We start from the raw sequence: 24,557 nt of genomic DNA on the forward strand, positions 1-24,557 counted from the left end.
TGTTTTCACCTATATTGCTATGACAATTAGGCTAATCCGATTAATTACGTAACTTCGCCAGCGATACACGAACGGCCAGTAACAGGTTTCCAGGGTAGAGAATGGGTCGAAAATGGTGATTGCGCTGTTTTTACGCCCATAACTCATAATTTAATTGGAATACTACCCGTACATTGAAACATAGGCTTATATTAGATTTTCATCAATATGCAATTGATTTGACAATTTTTTTATTATCAATATGTTGCCGCAAAGGTCTAAATTGTGTAATGAGAATATGCACTTCACGTGCGTTTCAATGGGACGCTTAATTGGTGGTGTGCGCCCTCCAAAATGGACCACAGGCTGCGTTGCACATGCGCACTACGAAATTATCGAAATCTTCATTTTTGTAGCCGATGGCATCTGTTATTTGCCGTTTAACTTGCTTTATGGTGAAGCCGAAACTGTCTCAATCGCCACGAAATAATCAGACGTGCAGGCATTTCTTTAATCATCAACGATAGCTAGTCAAGCCGTAGCCAAGGTGAGAATTTTCCCTAAAATATGTTAAATCATGGGATGATGTATGGTCATGATGGTATGCATGTATGTGCACGAAGTAGTGCAAAATAAAATAGGCCTAAGTAAAATAAAATAACAAATCAAAATAATAATGAATACCAAACTTCAGTCGAAGCACATTTAATATATTGTAATAATATAGGCCTATTAAATTCAATCGAACCGGAGAGTCCATCAACATCCCACAATCAAACTTGCACCAATTGGCACTGTACAAATAATTAACCACCACCATGATGATCAATTGCACAGTTGGGAAACCACCAACCAACAGTACACACAGAGTACACTCAAATATGACAGTGTACGCATGCGTGACCAAATTTTTTTCAAACACCCCCTAAACGAGTTTTACACTACCAGCAAATTTAGCCCCTTAATAAGGTAATTTAGTGTAGAATTTACCCCCTAAATGAGTTTTTAGCTGGTGAAAATGCAACAAATGTACCCTTTTTGGACTCATAATTTACCAAAAATTTGAAAAGGTACCCTAAACAAGTTGTCCAGTTTCAGAAAACTACCCTTATTCTTGAAAATCACTGTTTTTAGACCCTAAGCGCGTCCACGCACAGTAACTTGCCTTGCCTAAAAAACCACCCCCTTTTACTTGTTTTTTTGGTCACGCATGCATACAGACCATTTATGTGAGTGATCCCCCCGGGTACTTCCTACACAAGCAGCTTGAATAAACCTTCAACTTCCGTAGAAAAACTTTGAAAATTTCCGAAAAACTTGTAATTTTTTACAAAAAGGCCTTGAAATTTGAGTAATGTTGGTTCCACTTACATCAGTTACATGTATTTCAATGGGATGTAATTTGAGCTGGTGATGTCATTGGGTTATAATGAGCTGTGGTTGATTCATTTGCATAAGTTGAATTTGTACAGAAGTTTGCTTGTGCATCCCGGGTAAATACTACATGTATTTGCTTAAATTGTACACGCTGGATTCAGTACCGGTACTGCAAAGTACAAACACAGACAATCAACACTAAAACAGTCAACCAATACTATACACATACAACACCCCACTGGGAGTTCAAAGCGATCGATCGTGCATCATCAATCAACAGCAGCACATTACCGCACCTGAGGTTTAAAAAGGGGCGAAAGTGCACGGGTGCGAAATTGAAAGGGGGCGAAAGTGCACGGGTCCGAAATTGAAAGGGTGCGAACCGTCCTGTTTCCAATACATGGTGGAAACATTAAATAAAGTCGCGCAAAGCGCGAAAAAATGTGCACTTTTAAGGCTAAAATGGCCAAATATGAGGTTACTTTGGGCAGAAACCAGTACAGGCGTCAACATAACTCGCAAACACAAAATTGGAATCAACTGAAATGTTGGGAATATGCTTTTTTGGTGGATATGTACTGAAAAATGTCATAAGGGGCGTGAAAGTCGATTCCGAGTTTATCGTCCCCCGCCCGCGTCACTTTTTGGAAACCAAAAATACCCGCATCAAATTTTCATAAATGCTAAAATAATTCATTATTTTCAAAGTATCAGCGTTTTCACCAGTTTTAGCAATTGGAAACATATATTTTTGTTTGTAAAACATACATTCATAACTTGGAAGCAAAACCAGGCTCTTTTCTAACTTTTCTAGTCCTTACCAATATAAAAAACATGTTTATAAATCACATGTATGAGTTTGGCTTTAAATCAACACACATTTTAGGTCAATAATGAAATCTGATGAAATAATGAAAAATGAAAAGTCACCTCACCAACCTGGAAAAAAAAAGTGACGATAAACTCGGAACTGACTTTCATGGGCCTAAAAAGAGGATGCTAGGAGCACGAAATACTCCTTTAAGTCAGTTGCATTGTATATGATATATGATATGCCGTTTTTTTTTTTATAAATTGGCTTGATAAAATGACATGAATAGGGGGTGTCTTGAGGTTGGAAATATTTCAAACTGAAAGCCGTAATCACAGTAGCGTATCAAAACTTCTCAGGGGGAACATGAATCCCTCTCAGACACCCCTGCATATACAAACAACTGCCCGTTTTCGCTTTAACACCCAGCACTTGATGTTTAAACCAAATACAATAACAGTAAAAAAGGTGGCTTCAATTGGCCTGTCATTTTGCAAATTTGATATTTTCGGCTTTTTTTTTTCGGCTAAAAATTTTACACAATAATATTGCCAAAATGGCCCACCAAATGGCATCAATTAGGTCTTCGTTTTGTAAAAGTTTCTCACTTCTAAGGGGAGCACATCCCCCCTCAGAAACCCCCCTGCGTACATGTAAAGCAACACCAGATACTTTATTCAATAAAGGTCAAAACTTGCCCTCTACGAATGGCTTCAATTGGGCGTCATTTGGCAAATTTTCGGCCTTTTCAAACTTAAATTTTACGCAATAATAGTGCAAAAATAGTCCACCAAATGTCTTCAATTAGGTCTTCATTGTGCAAAATTTTCTCACTTCTGAGGAGGCACATCCCCATCAGACACCAACTGCATGCGCAACTTCATGGGTACGGTAGGCCTACATAATAATAAAGCAATAAGTCATACAATAACAATCAAAACTTGTCCACAAATGGCTTCAATCTTTTCCCAAATTTTATTTCAGATTATTTAAGAAATAAAGGGTAATGCATGATCCTTTACACGAAAATAATGTGTCGAGGCAGTAAAACGTTAATAATGGGTGAGGCGCAGCGAACCCATTATTTAAACGCTTTTACTGCCGAGGACACATTATTTGATGTAAAGGATAATGCTGCACCCTTTATTTCTATTCTATTACCACATAATAGTGTGATTTAAAGAGAAAATATCAAATTTTTTGCCCAAATATTTCAAGTTGTTTACCTCAAGGTGGAGCGCATACGCGTAGCCAAAGCGTATGCACATTCCAATAACACAACCTAACATTCCATTCTCGCCTATAAGCAGGTATGCACGTACAATAACACACCCCTGACATTCCATTCTCCCCTACATAAGCAGGTGTGCATGCGCTCTGCAAAGCGCTGTGATGATAGAAGAACATAAAGTTCGTTGCCCTTGACACTTTATCGCTAATTAATGGTCTGTCACGTGACGCGTTTCAACAAATCAAAGTGCGCGATTTTGAATAATGGGTCGTGGGGGTAATAGAATACACAATAATAGTGACAAAATGGTCCACCAAATGACTTCAGTTGGGTCTTCATTTTCCAAAAGTTTCTAACTTAGGGGGGTACATCCCCTCTCAGACACCCCCCTGCTTCGCGGCCATATTGTATTTCACAACAAAAAACATAAATATTTGCGCCCCCCGGTCTACGAATTCCTGGATACGCGCCTGAATCAGGAGCGTAGGTGGGATAGTCGCCCCTATGATCACTAAAAGCCGAAAAGGTCTACTTTGCGAGTGTAGCGAGCAAAAAAAAAAAAAAGTTTTGTTAATGCTTTTTCATTCAGAAAAGGACAAAATTTGGCCATTCGCGGTGTAGCGAGCGAAAAAGTTAGGTTCTTTATGCTTTCTTGGTCAAAATTTTAGGAAAAGGTCCAAAACAGGTCCACTTTTTTTTAAAAATCAGCCCCCAATAAATCCTGGCTACACCCCTGGCTGGCCATAATGAAGCCAAATTGCATAATTTTTACACTATTTCTGAGAGGGACGTTCTAGTGGTTTTGGATATACAATAATGATGAAACCCCATAAAAGTTGTGTGATATTGGACTGTTAGTAAACTTATTTATAATGATTAATTGCTGCATGACAATAAGTCTGGGAGAAAAGGCAAGAGAGGCCCATGTGGCTTTTATGGGGTAAAATGTGCTGAAAATGGGCCCAAAATGTAAAAACCAACAACTTTAAAACCGCGTAGGTCAGCATTCCACAAGGGGCAAGATGTCCGGAAGGAAAGTTTCCTCCTTCTAACCATGGCCAGGGAGGGGAATGGCTCCTTTTCTTCTTCTCCCTCCTCTCTTTCTCTCCCCTCCCTTTTCTCTCTCCTTCTCTTCCTCTTTTTCCTTCCTTTTACCCCTATCATAGGGGGGCAATTGCCCCTCTTGCCCCCCCGTGGCGCTGTCCCTGACTGGCCATGTGTTTACCCGGGACTTGAACTTTTAAACCCAAAATCCACGGCCCACGACCCGGCCATCTCTGGGTACCCAGGGACCGGAGTTGCATTTGATATGTGCATTACATCACAGTTTGATGCAAATATTGGACTATTTCATTCCATTTTCCTGATGAGATTTGAAAGATTTATGTTTGTTATTGTCAATAACAAATTAGGTGAATGCAAGCTTGCTGACACTGTACGATACAGTTAATAGTGGAAACCTGTTTATACAAGATCACCAGGGCCGGCATGTTTAGCTCGTATTAAGCGGAGTTCGTTTTAAAAGTTGTGTTGCTCGAGAAGTCTGGCATAGGGGGGCAACATGCCCGGGCACCACCCTTAGGGGGACGCCAAATTGACCAATTCAGCATCGCTTCTGCGGCCCTCCAAGCGATGACAAGTCAAAAATTTTGTGTGCATTTCAGCACAAAATCAATTGAAAGAATATTTCAAGACCGATATTCAACTTCTAGTAACCAAAATTAATTAGTGTATAGGCCTTATTTGTCCAAAATTGTGAGCGCCTCATCTTTTTTGTCGCCCCCTGCTTTTACCCCGTGGTGCTTGTGCCCCCAAAACATGTACATGATGTATGCACAGATTATGCTCAAATAATAAAAAAACAAACTATTTAAAGTCTATTTATACCTTGTTTAATGTTGTGTTTAACATTTCAGGTATTCCACAGTTGGAAAGTAGAACCAAGAGTAAGACAGAAGCCAGTGAAGATGGTAGTCTTGTATTGCTTTGCTGCTCCACTCAGGGACATCTTTGAATCAAGGATCTAGAATTGAATACATGGTGGGTTTGATGTGTAGAGTGTAGGCCTACACAGTATACTTGAACAACGTCTTGTATTGTTGGATTTACCTGAAGTTCACTAAATCTAATATATATGAATCAAACAGCAGCAGATGGCAATGAAACATTTGAAACCATTTTCTTGCGTATATTGCAGACTCAAGCATTATTCTTTGGACAAATCCAAAACTCATGCTAACAGACACATGCTTAAATATTTGCAGGCTTGTAAACGCAAAAACCTATTTAAGAACTACGAACTGGGACATTTGAACAGCCATAGGAAGCTATGGTACCTGTATACATATAATAACTTGGACACTGAAGAGAAATCATTTCAGTGTCAATATTGTCAGAAATGTTTTACTGACAAAAATGACCATGTGCACCACATCAAATCTCACACTGGAGAGAAATCCTTTCAGTGTGAGCACTGTCAGAAATGTTTTACTCTCAAGAGTAACCTTGTGCGCCACATAAAATCTCACACTGGAGACAAACCCTTTCAGTGTAAGTACTGTCAGAAATGTTTTACTCGCAGGAGTTACCTTTTGCAACACATCAAATCTCACTCAGAAGAGAAACCCTTTCAGTGTGAGCACTGTCAGAAATGTTTTACTTGCAGTAATAACCTTGTACAACACATCAAATCTCACACAGGAGAGAAACCTTTTCAATGTGAGTACTGTCAGAAATGTTTTACTGTCAAGGGCACCCTTGTGAAACACATCAAATCTCACACAGGAGAGAAACCCTTTCAGTGTGAGCACTGTCAGAAATGTTTTACTCAGAATAGTTACCTTGTGCGCCACATAAGATCTCACACTGGAGAGAAACCCTTTCAGTGTGAGCATTGTCAGAAATGTTTTACTCGCAATAGTTACCTTTTGCAACACATCAATTCCCACACGGGGGAGAAAATCTTTCAGTGTGAGCACTGCCATAAATGTTTTTCCAATAGACATAGCCTTAAGTATCATATCAGAACTCACACCAAAGAGAAACCTTTTCAATGTGAGCACTGTCAGAAATGTTTTACTACTAGTAGTTACCTTGTGCGGCACATCAATTCTCACACGGGGGAGAAATCCTTTCAATGTGAGCTCTGTCAGAAACGTTTTCCTCGCAAATGTGTCCTTTTGTGCCACATCAGAACTCACACCAAAGGGAAAGCCTTTCAGTGTGAGTACTGTGAGAAATGTTTTACTTACAGAAGTCAGCTTGTGTGCCACATCAGAATTCACACCAATGAAAAACCCTTTCAATGTGATTATTGTCAGAAATGTTTTACTGGCAGAAGTAACCTTAGGTACCACATCAGATTTCACCACACCAGGGAGAAACCCTTTCAGTGTGAATATTGTCAGAAATGTTTTACTGACAGAACTAAGCTTGTGTGTCACATCAGAACTCACACTAAAGAAAAACCTTTTCAGTGTGAGCACTGTGAAAAATCTTTTGTTGTCAAAAGTACCCTCGTGTACCACATTAAATCTTACCACACTGAAGAGAAGCCTTATCAGTGTGAGCATTGTGGGAAATGTTTTACCACAAATAGAATTCTTTTAAAACATATTCAAACACATACTAAAGAGAAACCATAGTGTGAATATGGAGTGGCAGTGGCATAGCCATGACCTTTTCGAAAGGGGGGGGGGGGACAAGGAAGATAGGCAACATTCAATGGGGTAGATTGTGACAAAAATGGCCAGAAAAAGTAAACAAAAGTGTCTTAAAAGTCTTAATATCAGGGTGGCCAGTATGGGGGTTGTTGTTTTCAGTGTGGAAGCAGCTTCCCACTGGTTAAAAATGGATGCGCAACTTAGGGGTGGTGCAATAAAATGCGCACACATTAAATATGATTAGACCACCCCGGGGTACACATAATTATTGCACTACCCCTTAGAATCATAGAAGTTGTTTTTCTAATAAGTTTGAAACAGAACTTTTTGAGTGATGTCATATCTTCAGACTTATTATAATCTTAAAATTATTGTGTCTATAAATGTTTGTACTTCAATTGTGTTTATGCCAGCCAGGATAAATTGATATGGGGTTTATAATTTTGGAAATAAGGCAGCCAAATCATAGGTGTCAATCCCAGGGGGACACATTTTTAGATGGGGGACACAATATCAAGTGTCCGCCATGTTTTGCAAAATCGTGATTCGCTTCAATTTGGCCACAAATGCATTTTCAGCAATTTTTAACTCAAGTTTTACACACACACAAGGGGATGTCATTTTTGTCTCGTCTGATAAGGCAGGAGACTATATATATAATCACTTTTCCGTGTGGATGTGGGGGTGTGTGTATGTGGCAAATTTGGTTAAAGTTTTGGTTAAAGTTTGCTTTCCGCCTATTTTCTCGGAGACTATGAGTCGCACATTACTCAAACTTGGTGGGTGGGTGCATCTTGACCCGAGACAGAACCGGTTTGTATTGGTTAGTGGGTCAAGGTCACTGAGGTCATCTAGGGGTCATCTGAGGACAAATTAGTAAAAACTGTCGTTTGGCCATGAAACTTGGTGGGTCCAGTCAACATTTAAAGCCAAATTTTTGGAAGGTCATTTCGAGGTCACTAGAGGTCATCTGAGGTCAAATTAGTAAAAACTGTCGGATGGGCATGGAACTTGGTGGGTACTGTCAACATTTAAAGCCAAATTTTTGGAAGGTCATTTCAAGGTCACCAGGGGTCATCTGAGGTCAAATTAGTAAAAACTGTCGGATGGGCATGGAACTTGGTGGGTACAGTCAACATTTAAAGCCAAATTTTTGAAAGGTCATTTCAAGGTCACCAGGGGTCATCTGAGGTCAAATTAGTAAAAACTATTGTATGGGCATAAAACTTGGTGGGTGCAGTCAACATTTAAAGCCAGATTTTTGGAAGGTCATTTCGAGGTCACCAGGGGTCATCTGAGGTCAAATTAGTTAAAACTGTCGGATGGGCATGAAATTTGGTGAGTACAGTCAACATTTTAAGCCAAATTTTTGGAAGGTCATTTTGAGGTCACCAGGGGTCATCTGAGGTCAAATTAGTAACAACTATTGGATGGGCATGAAACTTGGTGGGTGCAGTCAACATTTGAAGCCAAATTTTTAGAAGGTCGTTTCAGGGTCACCAGGGGTCATCTGAAGTCAAATTAGTAAAAACTCGTATGTGCATGAAACTTGGTGGGTACCGTCAACATTTAAAGCCAAATTTTTGGAAGGTCATTTCAGGGTCATCTGAGGTCAAATTAGTCAAACCTGTCGTATGGGCATGAAACTTGGTGGGTCCAGTCAACATTTAAAGCCAAATTTTTGGAAGGTCATTTCGAGGTCACTAGAGGTCATCTGAGGTCAAATTAGTAAAACTGTCGGATGGGCATGGAACTTGGTGGGTACTGTCAACATTTAAAGCCAAATTTTTGGAAGGTCATTTCAAGGTCACCAGGGGTCATCTGAGGTCAAATTAGTAAAAACTGTCGGATGGGCATGGAACTTGGTGGGTACAGTCAACATTTAAAGCCAAATTTTGAAAGGTCATTTCAAGGTCACCAGGGGTCATCTGAGGTCAAGTTAGTAAAAACTATTGTATGGGCATAAAACTTGGTGGGTGCAGTCAACATTTAAAGCCAGATTTTTGGAAGGTCATTTCGAGGTCACCAGGGGTCATCTGAGGTCAAATTAGTTAAAACTGTCGGATGGGCATGAAATTTGGTGAGTACATTCAACATTTTAAGCCAAATTTTTGGAAGGTCATTTCGAGGTCACCAGGGGTCATCTGAGGTCAAATTAGTAACAGCTATTGGATGGGCATGAAACTTGGTGGGTGCAGTCAACATTTGAAGCCAAATTTTTAGAAGGTCGTTTCAGGGTCACCAGGGTCATCTGAAGTCAAATTAGTAAAACTCGTATGTGCATGAAACTTGGTGGGTACCGTCAACATTTAAAGCCAAATTTTTGGAAGGTCATTTCAGGGTCATCTGAGGTCAAATTAGTCAAACCTGTCGTATGGGCATGAAACTTGGTGCGTACTGTCAACATTTAAAGCTAAATTTTCGGAAGGTCATTTCGAGGCCACCAGGGGTCATCTTAGGTCAAATTAGTAAAAACTGTCGGATAGGCATGAAACTTGGTGGGTACAGTCAACATTTAGAGCCAATTTTTGGAAGGTCATTTCAGGGTCAACAGGGGTCAAATTAGTAAAAACTGTTGCATGGGCATGACACTTGGTGGGTACAGTCACCATCAGCCAGATAATCGTGCGCAGCAGATAACCGCCAAATTCATTTACCTCTACCAACAGTAATTGTAAAAGCAGGCTGTCGCAGGAGACTCGTGGTTCGAGAACCGCCTTGTCTTTGGAAGGGGTTGAGTCATAATAAACTGGGGGTCATAGAATTTTTAGAAACTTTTAAAGGGGAGATTGGAATGTCATCTTTCCCCCGGAAAGACCTGACATCAGGCGAGACCATGGCCAGAGGTAACATGAGTAGGTTTATTTCACCTTGAAGGGTCATCCAATCCCATCCAATATGCCATAAATGAGTAGGACAACAACTGGTATAAACGGTTTATACTGTTATTTCCACATCTGTTATTTTTATGTGTGACTTTGAAAGCACTTTCAATGCATTTGATTTATGGTAATAAATTAGGACAGGGTTTGAGATCTGACCCTGGTTTGACTGCCAAAAGTAGAAAAAATTTAAGTTGCATCTGAATACAAAATGAAATATGTTTTCTAGACCAAAATTTTGTGTAGAATTCAATTCTGAAATCAAAAATACAAAATTTGACAATTTTATTTTTTTTTTGTATGGAGATGACTCAACAGGCTTGATTGTGCCTGTGTGCATGTGCCCTGTGACATGTACAGTGTAAAATGCATGTTTAGAGGTCACCAAACTTCCTGTGTGCCCAAATTCTGGGTCTATGGTTGCTTCAACTTGTACTGCTGCAAATCTCGGCTCAAATTAGTTCATGCACAGTGTGTGTTGGTCACAGGATTGCGCAATAGCAGCGGACCGAAAACTAATAATTTTGCTTAAAAATGGATGCGCAACTTAGGGGTGGTGCAATACTTATGTGTACCGGGGGGAATTCTCAAAATGGTCTGCCAAAAGTTGCTTGCCCCCTTTGGCCGTGCCAAAAAATCTTTGCCCCCCCCTTTCGACGTGCAAAAAAACCTTTGCCCCCCCTTTGACGTGGCAAAAAACTTTGACCCCCTTACACATGCAAGATTTTGGGGAACCATAAATTACCTTAACATATAATGCGAGTGCAGCGAGCAGGAAATTTTGCATATTTGAACGTCTTCGTAACATTTTCCTACGCCTTTTTAGCGTAATATAAAAGCGGTGCCCAAAATATCTGTGCCAAAAATTGCTTGCCCCCTTTCGACCTGCCAAAAATCGCTTGACCCCCCTTTCAACCTGCCAAAAAATGCTTGCCCTCCCCCTTTTGGCCTGCCAAAAATCTTTGCCTGCCCCTATAATTCACCACCCCGGGGGTACACATAATTATTGCACCACCCCTTACTTTGTAAAAAAGAGTTTTTCTAAAATGTTATCCAGTTTGACCTTATTTTAATACCATTTAGTTGTTGGAATACATTTTGGGCATAATCGATGAACTTTTCAAGCCTATCAATCTTTTCGTTTTTTTTCCACAGGGCCTAAAAAAGACCGAAAATATACAAAATTCTAAAAGTATAAATCGTAAAAAATGTTTTTCTAAAAAATTATACAGTTTGATTAAAAATGAACACCTTGGTCATGTTAGAAGTTGTTTCAGGCAAAATCGATTAAATTCTCTAAAGCCTGTAGCTCTTTGTTTTCCTGTCCTTCCATTTTTAATAAACGCCAGAAATTTTTTCACATGTTACAAAACTAAGGGGTAGGGAACATAATGTACAGAAAATTTCAGCGTGTCCCTTCCAGGTTTGATATTAAAGATCCTATGATACCTATTGTATATGTTGTTGCCATTTCAGGTGTTTTGTAATTGGAAACTAAAAGAAGAACTAGGACTATATAAACGGAGGCCAGTGAGGATTGTGGTTTTGCAGGTTGAAACAGCTAGGACCCAGGACTATAAGCCAGTGAGGGTTGTGGTATCCTCTTACGGACAAATCTTTGCTAAAATTGTCCCAAAATTGACTTCTATGGTGGGTTTGAACTATACATGGTAACTTTATATTATATTGGTTAGATTCATCTGAAGTACACTTTCTAAATACATGAATCAAACAGCAGATGGCAATGAAACATTTGAAACCATTTTCTTGTGCATTTTGCGGACTCGAACATTATTCTTTGGACAAATACAAACTTCATGTTAACAGACACCAGATTAAATATTTGCGGGCTTGTAAACGTAAAAGAAGTGAACTGGGACGACATTTGAATGTCCATTGGAAGCTATGGTACCAATATACACATAATAACTGCTTGAACAGCGAAGAGAAACTCTTTCAATGTCAATATTGTCAGAAATGTTTTACTGACAAAAATGACCTTGTGCGACACATTAAATCTCACACTGGAGAGAAACCCTTTCAGTGTGAGCTCTGTCAGAAATGTTTTAGTGACAAAATGGCCTTGTGCGCCACATAAAATCTCACACTGGAGAGAAACCCTTTCAGTGTGAGCACTGTCAGAAATGTTTTACTCATAATAGTTACCTTGTGTGCCACATCAGATCTCACACGGGGGAGAAACCCTTTCAGTGTCAGCTCTGTCGGAAATATTTTACTCACAAGAGTAGCCTTGTGCGGCACATGAAATATCACACAGGAGAGAAACTCTATCAGTGTGAGCACTGTCAGAAATGTTTTACTACCAGTAGTTACCTTTTGCAACACAGCAAAATCCACATAGGAAAGAAACCCTTTCAGTGTCAGCACTGTCAGAAATGTTTTGCTAGCAGCAGTAACCTTGTGCAACACATCAAGTGTCACACGGGAGAGAAACCCTTTCAATGTGAGTACTGTCAGAAATGTTTTACTCACAAGGGTAATCTTGTGCAACACATCAAAACTCACACTGGAGAAAAACCCTTTCAGTGTGAACACTGTCAGCAATATTTTACTTTCAAGAGTAGCCTTGTGCGCCACATCAAATCTCTCACAGGAAAGAAACCCTTTCAATGTGAGTACTGTCAGAAATGTTTTACTCTCAAGTTTAATCTTGTGCGACACATCCAATCTCACACGGGAGAGAAACACTTTTAGTGTGAGGTGTGAAATGATCACTGTTAGAAATGTTTTACTCGTAAGGGTAACCTTGTGCGACACATCAAAACTTAGTGAGAGAAACCCTTTCAGTGTGAGTACTGTCAGAAACGTTTTTACTCTTTTTAAGAGTAACCTCGTGTGCCACATCAAAAAATCTCACACGGGAGAGAAAAATATTTTAGTCTCAAATGTAGCGTTGTGCCCCGGCGTTTTGCGCCATATGAAATCTCCAATGGAGAGAATTAAATTAAGTGAGAGCACTGTCAGAAATGTTTTCCTTGCAGTAGTTACTTTGTGCACTACATCAATTCTCACATGGGAGAGAAAACTTTTCAGTGTGAGCACTGTCAGAAATGTTTTACATTAGTTAGGGGCTGTGCAATAATTATGAGCCCTGGGGGAGGGTTAAAATTGGGGGGGGAGGCAAGAAATTTTTGGCGAGCTGAAAGGGGGGGAGAAATTTTTGGTCAGCCGATGGGGGGGACAATTTTGGCACACTCATGGGTAGCTTTTAAATAAAATAGTCTAAAAAGGCTTAGGAAAACAGTAGTGAAATGCTTCATGTAAATTTTCAAAGTTTTGCAAATTGGGATCCCAAATAATTGACATGTGTAAGGGGGGCAAAGAATATTTGCCGGGCCGAGGGGGGGGCAAGCGACTTTTGGCAGGCTGGCGGGGAACGATTTTTGGTGAGCGTTCGAAAATTTGCACAGCCCTTAACTTGTGCACATCAAATATCTCACGTCTTTGTACTTTAATATATTGTGATATCCAAATAGTACGTACCATGATGAATGGTTATAGTTGGGGTTATATTGGATTCTTTTAGATGGGGTGGGGTGGGATAGCACAGTAAAAGTTTATTCTATTCTGTTTATTACCCTCACAACCCATTATTTAATATTGGGTCAAGCGCTGTAATACATTCTATGCATAGCATTACGCTTGGTTACGCATACAATATTTATGCGATACGCGCCGTCACTACGCACATGTAAAGTAAACAACCTAAAATATTTGGGAAAAAATGAGATATTTTCCCTTTAAATCGCACTATTTTGTGGTAATAGAATAGAAATAAAGGGTGCAGCATTATCCTTTACACCCAAATAATGTGTCCTTGGCAGTAAAAACGTTTAAATATTACATTTTTACTGCCTCGAACACATGGGTGTAAAGGATACACTGCGTTACCCTCCCGGTTACCGTTTATTTCTTAATTAAAACGCATACAAACCATAGGATGAGCACTGTGTGGCAGTGGCGTATAGCCAGTACAAATAACACCGGGGGGTCACTCACTCGCATACCAAAGTGGTATGCATGCTCGTCCCAGCACCTCAAAAATGGACCCTTAGGGCGAGTTTCCCGACAGGAGTCTTATTAAGCCGTAGTCTTAAGGTGGACTTGAGGCTACTAAGCCTAGCCCGCTCTCGAAGCCCGAGTCTTAACCCTAGCCGGATTTCTTCAACGCAAATTCAACCTAGTCTTAGTGGCCTTGCAGGCTTAACGCTTGACAACCTCGTCCCTTTCAACCAGCGACTTAATTGTATAGGCTGTTGGAGGTAGATGTACATAAGCTGTGGTCCTCACGGTTTACCGTACTAACAAGGTTGCCGTCTCATTATCGCAATGTTCCCGGCGCAAAGACTAGCCTGGACCCGCGGTCTTGTGCTTGGGCTTATACCGTACACAACTTGATGCAAGAATATTGTGTCTGTGTTTGTGTCTTTTATGTATTATTTTATTTCCACTTGACTTTTTATGAGTCCAACTTGTATGAATGATACGTCTATGCTTTATACTCGTGATTTTTTCTTTGCATCCCAAAAAGGGTAAAACTGTAAGCCTAATGGAAAGGAATCTGTGATTCCCCTAAAAAGGAAAGCAACCAACGTGCTATCTACTGCTGATATCAGTAGTCTTCTCAGATCTCACATGAAGTTATCTGTTGGTACAATATTATAATTATTTAAGTAGAAGATATAGCAATATTATATGCATCTTATCCGTAAATTCAGTTGTAATACTGCATGCATTATTGTTTCGTGTCAAATATTTACTATATATCTTTACCAATTTTGTCCTTCTTCTATTGTATTAAAATGATGTCCAACCTGGTATAATAGGCACTCCAAAATAATATTGTAATAGGCCTACTTATGAAAAGTACGAGTATCAAACTATTAAGGCTTGGATAGGGACAGGTGGTATCATATAGGTCTTCATGATGATGATGATGATGATGATGATGATGATGATGATGATGATGATCATGATGATCATGATGATCATGATGATCATGATGATGATGAAAGAATTTTTTTAAAATTATATTCGTTGTTAAAAAAATCATTATTCAAAATGAGTAGGTCTTATGATAGCAACAGCTACTTAAAAAAATTAAACTAACTCAAATGAACACTAAAATAAAATGCTGAAATGTTCAGCTAAATCGAACAATTACTTACCCACAGTGGCGTAACTAGACATTTTCATTTGGGGGTGGGGTGGGGGAAAGCGGGGGCAAACATAATAAATGAGGGGCAGGCATCGTTCATGCTGTTTGGGTTTGTAAGGGGTGGAGTGGGTCTGAGGAGTTATGGGATCTGCTTGGAATGTGTCCCCGGAACATTGGCGAGATTTTTTTTGACATGGGGGGGGTGGGATTGAAAAACAAATTATGGTACAAAAGCCATATTTAAGCTATTAAAGCTGGTGACATATAGGCCAATGGTACAAAAGTGGGATTTATTTAAGGTTAAAATGACCAAATATGAGATTAATTAATAACTCTCAGAAGTAGGCCTAATTTACCTTTTTTTTTTTTGGGGGGGCAAGAGCTCCCCCCTCCCTCCCCCCCTAGTTACGCGACTGCTTACTCATGTTAATTGAAAGACCGTCAAAAATATGAAAGATAAACTTTGCGTTACAATTTAAATAATTTGTAAATTGAAATAGACCAAGGCTTACGACCTAAGACCTGCTCTGAGGCAGGGCCAAGAAAAGCCGCTGTAAGCCTGGTCTAACAGGCTTGCGTGAGACTACGACTACAGAAGACTGATTTCGAGAAATGCAAATTTTACTGAAGCCTGGGGCTAATCCTACAAGCCTGGCCCACGGGCTAACGAAGCCTCGAGGCTATGGTAGCCGTGCTTCGGGAAATACGTTTTCAGTTAAGCCTGGTCTTACGACCTCTTAAGCCTTGAGGCTAGACAAGCCAATTGCTAAGCCACCCGTCGAGAAATTCGCCCGTAATGGCGTAATCAGTGTGGAAAAATTTCACCCCTTATTGGCGTAAGGCTTTGTAAATCTTACCCCTAAAATATGGCGTAATTCGGCGTAAGAAACTAAAACGGACCCGGGACCCCTAAATGGCGCAAATTGTAAAATAAACCCACAGAAGTTGAAAAAATATACCCTAAATGTTGAAACTTTACCTGAAAAGCACCCTTTTTTTCTAAAAACATTGACGCCGCCACAAGGCCAAAAATCAACCCTTTTTCGACGTTTTTGGGGACGAGCATGCGTACCACTTTGGTATGCGAGTGACCCCCCGGACAAACAACTCACTCTGTTATATATTGTAGTAGGTATAAAATAAGTCATATTTAAGCAATGTAGCAATATAATAAGGCTTAAAGTCTTGTATCCATATACCTTATAGGTAATATTTAAGCCATACCGTAGGCATACTTAAGGAATATTCGTTTCTGATATTTAGGCATATATTGCTTGCACAAAAAGCAATATATTGCTTACACAAATAGGCAATATATTGCTTAATATTAATAGGCAATATATTGCTTAATATTAATAGGCAATATATTGCTTAATATACACAAATAGGCAATATATTGCTTAATATACACAAATAGGCAATATATTGCTTAATATACACAAATAGGCAATATATTGCTTAATATACACAAATAGGCAATATATTGCTTAATATACACAAATACGCATTATATTGCTTACATTAAGAAGCAATATATTGCTTTTGTGATCTAACACATGCTTTAGATCTAGTCGAGAGAACTTTTTGTTTTACCTTCTGACTTTGAGCTATATAGTTTGCGCACACATCAATACAATACATTTTTGTACGTTAATTAAATTGCATCTACTTAAACATAAAATATAATTATTTGAAAGCTGTATAACCTTGTTAATTAAATAATTGCTGTGTTGCTACAAACCCGGGGTACTCAAGTTCGGTTTTGGTAGGGACGTGCTGCTGAGAATTTGAAAGTGGACCCATAAGTATACCAATTTTTCAAGAAATTTGGACTCATTGATATACCAAAAGTCAAAATTTTCGGCCGAATTTAACCCAAATTGTCTTAGTTTTTACAAATTTTCCCAAAATTTTGGGAAAATTTTGAAAAAGAACCCATTCATATACAAAAATAGGCTTTTAAAAAGTGGTCATTGATATACCAAGAGGCTGAAAATGCTACCCATATTTGCGGCATGTCCCCGTATGGTCATTTGTACTGAGTACCCCCCGGGCTACAAACACAGCGAATTGGCTGATTCTTACAAGTTTAAAGCCAAGGAAAGGTTTGACTTGTACAGGGTGTCCCAGAAAAAATTACCGGGCGAATAAAATTGAACGCAAGTCGAGAAATAGACATCAGAATCAAAAAAATTTAAAATGTAGCACATAGCTTATTTTGTTGTAATCCGATGGTGTTATGTCATTCATGTTTTTACTGAAGATGAATAACAGTTTGTCTGAGAAAACTTTAATTTCTGCAATTGGAAGCTTTCCAACTTTTAATTCTTTATGTTGTGCAAATATGTTATATATTTTAACTTTTCAAAGAACATTTGAGCCAAGAATGTCAAGTGCTTACAGCTTTACGTGTGATTTTTGATACCATGCAACATTAATGTTGAAGTTTTAAAAGATTTAAACTTTGCATTACAATTCTTGGAAATATTCCAAAAACATTAATGTGTGTGAGAAAGTTTTTAAGCCAGCTGGAATTCTTTATACAATAATTCTTTATGCAACATTTATATCAACATTAACGAAAAAATATATTTATAAAATATATAAATAAAGTACCGAGCATCGTCTTACATACAAGCTTTCATTTTCAATATCGTGCAGGTTTTCAAATTTGAACAAAATCTAATTAAATGTTTTGCAAGAAAAAGATTGTTTAAAAAGATTGAAAAGGATTTCACAAAACAAAATATGAAGCCCATCGACAGTTAACCACTAGTGCGCATTGTGTTGAATGAGCCTTCTTTCAAACTTGGAACGAAGTGAATTGACTCATGCGAAATATGTAATCGCTCATTTCTTTGTAAATTGGCATATAAGATGGGTTACACGCTGATGTTTAGTTTTTTGGATTCCGATGTCTATTTCTCAACTTACATCCAAATTCATTCGCCCGGTAATTTTTTCTGGGACACCCTGCATATCTTAGTGAAATAACTTTTATCTCATAGCCATACATTTTGTAAGAAAAGAGTCCATGCAGTGTTTGCATATGTAACATGACCTGCTCCATGGGGGCCAAAGGAGGCATTTCTGAAAACTGAATTACCGTATTCATTCCAATAAGCGCCCATGTCCCAATAAGCGCCCACCCAGGGTATATTCAATTTGCTAAAGGGTACCATTAATGTTGAAGTGACAGATAGATGTTGATATAGTGAAATAGCTGGAGGACTACACATCCGGTGTAAACTTGCAATACATTTTCTACCTCAGAAAAGCTACTAGAACTTCTCAGGACCCTTTTATAACATACATAAATTCATCTCTAATAATCGCCCCTCACAAGAAATTAGGTAAACCAGGTAAAAAATAAGCGCCCACCCAAAATGACTTTAAGCGCCCTGGGCGCTTATTGGAATGAATACGGTACTATTATTACTTTATACAAACATTAAAAGGGCATTTCGTGATCCACAGCCTCATCCCCCCACTTTTCTCCAAAAAAGATTTTTATATCACTGGAAACCTCTGGCTACATAATGTTTATGTATAAAATATTTCTTGCAGATTAATTCGTTGAGGTAAATTAAAGATATCTTGAAATTTGAATTTCGTTCTACATTGTAGCTTACCAGAACGAAATTACAACGCATACACACATAAGGGGTGGTGCAATAATTATGTGTACCCGGGGTGAATTATAGGGGGGCAAAGATTTTTGGCAGGCCAAAAGGGGGGGCAAGCATTTTTGGCAGGTCGAAAGGGGGGGTCAAGCGATTTTTGGCAGGTCGAAGGGGGGCAAGCAATTTTGGCACAGATATTTTGGGCACCGTTTCTATATTATGCCCTAAAAAGGTGTAGGAAAACGCTACGAACACGTTCAAATATGCAAAATTTCCTGCTCGCTGCGCTCGCATTATATGTTAAGACAATTTAAGGTTTTAAATTCGGGTTCCCCAAAATCTTGCATGTGTAAGGGGGGGCAAAGATTTTTGGCACGTCAAAAGGGGGGGCAAAGGTTTTTTGGCACGTCGAAAGGGGGGGGCAAAGATTTTTTGGCACGGCCAAAGGGGGGCAAGCGATATTTGGCAGACCATTTTGAGAATTCACCCCCCCGGGGTACACATAATTATTGCACCACCCCTAATCATGCATAACTCATGAACGCAAAATCGGAATCAACAAAAATTTTGGGAATAGGTTTTTTTCATGGATATCTACTGAAAAATGTCATAAAAAGAGGATGCTAGGATCACGAAATACTCCTTTAAGCTATCATATACTGAAAACACCAAAAGTCTAGTTCTAAAGTTATTAAGTTAAGTTTGTGATATGTATTTTCATGCAATTCCAAATTTTCCCCATGGACCAGATTGTGTCACATATAGCCTTTTTCACTAAAAAAAAAAAAAAATCTGTTTTGGAAAAAAAAAATCACTGACTGTTTTTGAAAATAATTAATATCATAATTATATTGTGGGTTTCATTACCTTAGGGTTTTAACACTATAATTATATGATTGTGTTAAATCATCATGAAGCATACCAAATTTGTATACATGCTGAACACTTTGTTATAATAAATAAGCACTTATGTCAAATATAAACATGACTGAATTTTTCTTTGTGTGTTTTTATTTGAATGAATATGTTTACTTGTCAGCTGGCTATGCATTTTTAGTTGGGCTGGTAATGTGTTACGTGTCTTCACAAGATGAAAAGATACCCAACAAAAAGTATATATTTTCTTGCAGCAAATGAACTGAGGAATCCAAAAATGTACTTCAAGATGGCATAGGGTATAACACTAAGGAGTTATGGAATTGAAAATACCAAATATTTTATAGCCTTGTTCAATAAGGCCTTCTAAAGATTTCCTCCCTGCTTAAACTATGTTTGGGCTCGCGAAGTCAGTGAGCAGGTGAGGGCCACATATTACGGCTATTAACAATAGGTCTGTTACGTAAGAACAGCACAATTTCTTAATTACACTTGCAATTTGCCGACAATCACACATAACTTTGACTTCATTTGCCGACAGTCACATATGGTTTTGACGACAAAAGTCTATTTTTGTCTACAGAATTGTGTATGGACGCGAGTTGTTAAAATGTGGTGAACAACAGCGAAACATGATTGAATGCCTTTCAACAATGAAAACAAGCTATAAAAGACCGTCTAATATTGTCTGGTCTAATTCACATACTAATATTTCATCATGGAATGTCTGTTAGTCATTGCCGGGAGTCATTGCCACTCAACATTAAATACAAGCAGCTTAATGATTCCATAGTTGAGGTCAGGAATATTCTACAGAATAAAACGGCAATGTTTAGCCGTTTCCTCTAAACTAAACAAAGAAGTTGCAGGCTTGTTGAATTGTATGTGCATTGTGCAACACATGTGAAAGCGTGATTCCGTTAACTGCGTTTGCGTCCCCTACATGTTAGTGTGGGGACCCAGTATGGGGATTCATCGCTGATTAACGTATGTTGAAAGGTATATTGAAAGAATAACAAAATGTTTATTAAATGTTGTGTTTTAACATTTCAGGTATTCCACAGTTGGAAACTACTGTAGAACTGAGAGTAAGACAGAAGCCAGTGAAGATTGTCAGGGACTGTATTTTGTAATTTGCGAGAGAGTATTCAAAATCTCTTCCAGTCGAGCCTTCAAGGAGAGCTGTTGAGAGCAGTTACTATAGAATGTAAGGAGATAATGGTCAACTAAGGAGAGCTAAAAATCACTCTCCCATATCAGATTTAAGGAGAACAGTAGAGAGCGATTGCGATTACTCTCGCTCTCCAGAGGCAGTCCCTGGATTGTGGTTTTGTACCGGTTGCTGCCCCTCTCAGAACATCTTAGAATCAAGGATCTAGAATTTACTTATACATGCATGGTGGGTTTGACGTGTACAGTGTACATGTACACATACAGTATACTTGAACAACATCTTTGATATTGTTGGATTCACCTGAAGTGCAATATCTAATATATGAATCAAACAGCAGCAGATGCCAATGAAACGTTTGAAACCATTTTCTTGCGCATTTTGCGGACTCAAGCATTATTCTTTGGACAAATTCAAAACTCATGTTAACAGACACCTGATTAAATATTTGCGGGCTTGTAAACGTAAAAAACTTTTTAAGAACTATGAACTGGGACATTTGAATAGTCATAGGAAGCTATGGCACCAGTATACATATAATAACTTGGACACCGAAGAGAAACCATTTCAGTGTCAATATTGTCAGAAATGTTTTACTGACAAAAATGACCATGTGCAGCACATCAAATCTCACACTGGAGAGGAATCCTTTCAGTGTGAGCAATGTCAGAAATGTTTTACTCTCAAGAGAAGCCTTGTGCGCCACATAAAATCTCACACTGGAGACAAACCATTTCAGTGTAAGCACTGTCAGAAATGTTTAACTCGCAGGAGTTACCTTTTGCAACACATCAGATCTCACACAGGAGAGAAACCTTTTCAATGTGAGTACTGTCAGAAATGTTTTACTCTCAAGAGTAACCTTGTACAACACATCAAATCTCACACAGGGGAGCAACCCTTTCAGTGTGAGCTCTGTCAGAAATGTTTTACTTTCAAGAGTTTCCTTGTGCGACACACCAAAACCCACACGGGAGAGAAACCCTTTAAGTGTCAATACTGTCAGAAATGTTTTACAAGAAAATGTTCTCTTGTGCAACACATCAATTCTCACACCAAAGAGAAACTCTTCCAGTGCGAGCACTGTCAGAAATGTTTTACCGCCAAGAGTAACCTTGTTCAACACATCGAATCTCACACAAAAGACAAACCCTTTCAGTGTGAGCACTGTCAGAAATGTTTTACTTTCAAGAGTTACCTTGTGCAACACATCAGATCTCACACAGGGGAGAAACCCTTTCAGTGTGAGCTCTGTCAGAAATGTTTTACTTTCAAGAGTTACCTTGTGCGACACATCAAAACCCACACGGGAGAGAAACCCTTTAAGTGTCAATACTGTCAGAAATGTTTTACAAGAAAGTATTCTCTTGTGCAACACATCAATTCTCACACCAAAGAGAAACTCTTCCAGTGCGAGCACTGTCAGAAATGTTTTACCGCTAAGAGTAACCTTGTTCAACACATCAAATCTCACACAGGGAAGAAACCCTTTCAGTGTGAGCACTGTCAGAAATGTTTTACTCGCAAAAATGACCTTGTGCGTCACATCAGATCTCACACGGGTGAGAAACCCTTTCAGTGACAATATTGTCAGAAATGTTTCACGCAAAAATATACCCTTGCGGGCCACATCAGGATTCACACCAAAGAGAAACCCTTTCATTGTAAGCACTGTCAGAAATGTTTTCCTAACATAGAACATAGCAAAATTTACACGGGAGAGAAATGTACCACATCAGATCTCGCCACACTGGAGCGAAACCCTACAAGTGTGAGCATTCACCAGGACAAAAATCTGTGATCGGTTGAAAAATCTGTGATCCAACACAGATTTTTCACAGATTTCTGAACCGATCACAGATTTATCACGGAAAAATTTCTCCTACATGTAGTGATTATCACAAATGTTTTGCTCATTGAAGTTTCCTTGTGTGCCATATCAAAACCCAATCAAAGAAGACCCCTTTAACCCAAAAGTGGCTAGAAACCACAAAATACCATGATGATTTATACCGCCGCGCATGCATTAATCCCATGATGCGATGCGAAGATACAATCACCCTAAGTGCTACATGCTAAATGCCAAACATTTTTGGCACAGAATTTAGACATTTTATATGTTTTGCTAACTGTTTGAGAGACAAACCTTTAATTTTTCTTGTCCTACGTAAGTGTAAGATTTGAAAAAAAAGTTTCTTTGAAGACCATATATTGTGGATTTCATTAGCCTGTGAACAGTTTCATGTGATCATGAAACATACTTACCTAACTTCTATACTTTGTTATAAGAAATAAGTGTAAAAAATAAAGTACATATAAATTGCTTGATTATTGATCAATTTAGCTTGAATATGGCAAAATATTTTGTGCGCTTAACGCGCATTTGTATCGTCAACTTATTCTGTCGCCAAAAGGCGCTTGATTCACTATAGGATCTACTTGAAGATTATTTTCCAATTCCATCCCATGTCAAAATGAAATCTATGCCACTGCTGAAGATAGCTCATATCAGATCGTGTACATAATACGTTGTAATACCGCAGATAGCTCATATTACTTAGATCAGGCTAAAGCCCGGCTAATAATGCTATCTAATGAAGATAGCTCATATCAGATCATGTACATATAATGCTTTCTATCTGGATAGCTCATATCAGTTGTACATAAATTAGATCATGCTAATATAAATGCTATCTAGCTCAGTATCAGATCTTGTACACTGCTATCTACTAAAGATAGCTGATCATAGCTCATATTAGATCGTGCTAATAATGCCATCTACTGAAGATAGCTCATACCGTAATAGATCGTGTACATAATGCTATCTCATATTAGATTGTGCTAATAATGCTATATAGGCCTACCGTACTGAAGTCAGCTTTATATAAAACAGATTGTCTACATATTCATGAATCATGATATTATAATTATCCGGGATAATTATAGGACCGATCATGCTATATACCGGTAGGCCTACTGAAGATAGCTCAGATCATTAATACAGCATCTATACCGAAGATAGTTCATTACCGTATTAATATAAGGTCGTGTTATTGAATAATGATATCTTCTAAAGATCGCTCGCTCATATCAGATTTCCTTAGAATGTGCAATAATTAGGATTAAAATCAACTTGTTTTTTACGCATTTTAAAAACACTTGGTCGGTGGTCCGATGACGAATGCCTCTGTGATAGCTGAAAATAAGGGTGGCGCTGTTCAGGTCCCTGTGGCTTAAAAGTTAGTCTCAACTTGTTTAAAAAAACAATTTTATATTAAATTTTAATCTTTATTTAAGACATTGGTGCTACCAAAATATGAGAAATGGTTCAGTTTACATAGGTAGAAAACACATTTACACATTTTTCAATGGGACTCTATTTTAGAGGTGTGCGCCAACCACAGGCTGTGTTGCACATGCACGTGCGCACTGCTAAATTGTCGAAATTGTCATTTTTTCAGCCTATTCCATCTTTTTATTTGGCGTTCAGGCAGGGCCGTTGCTAGGGATTTTTTTTAAGTAAATGGGAACCAGCCAACTAATGTTAAATTGCAATAAGTTAATATCAGACCATGTACTAAGTATATTATAATGCCATCTACTGAAGATAACTAATATTAGATCGGGTTAAAAATAGGGATGTCACATTAGCTATACACAATAATCTACCACACTGTGCATGCAAGCATTACTGTGTGAATTGAAGAGCTCGCACATGAAAGTTTGCCAATTTTGGAAAACATCTATGTAGAAAAATGAATTTCCA

The 24,557-nt window shown here is 38.6% G+C and overlaps 1 protein-coding gene across 2 annotated transcripts in view; it reads left to right on the top strand.

Moving 5' to 3' along the window:
- Positions 1-372: 372 nt before the first annotated feature.
- LOC140157185 (uncharacterized) overlaps positions 373-24,557 on the top strand; it is a 28,353-nt gene continuing 4,168 nt past the window's right edge. The window contains exons 1-3 of one of the 2 annotated variants that reach the window (XR_011859647.1): positions 373-526; positions 5,315-5,438; positions 11,419-13,043. The gene's annotated coding sequence lies outside the window, so the exon portion shown is untranslated. Of the gene's footprint in view, positions 527-5,314; positions 5,439-11,418; positions 13,044-20,673; positions 20,828-24,557 lie in introns of those variants that run through there. The other variant, XM_072180301.1, reaches the window with a different exon arrangement.

Source organism: Amphiura filiformis, chromosome 7, assembly GCF_039555335.1.
Source record: "Amphiura filiformis chromosome 7, Afil_fr2py, whole genome shotgun sequence".
NCBI classification, from domain to species: domain Eukaryota; kingdom Metazoa; phylum Echinodermata; class Ophiuroidea; order Amphilepidida; family Amphiuridae; genus Amphiura; species Amphiura filiformis.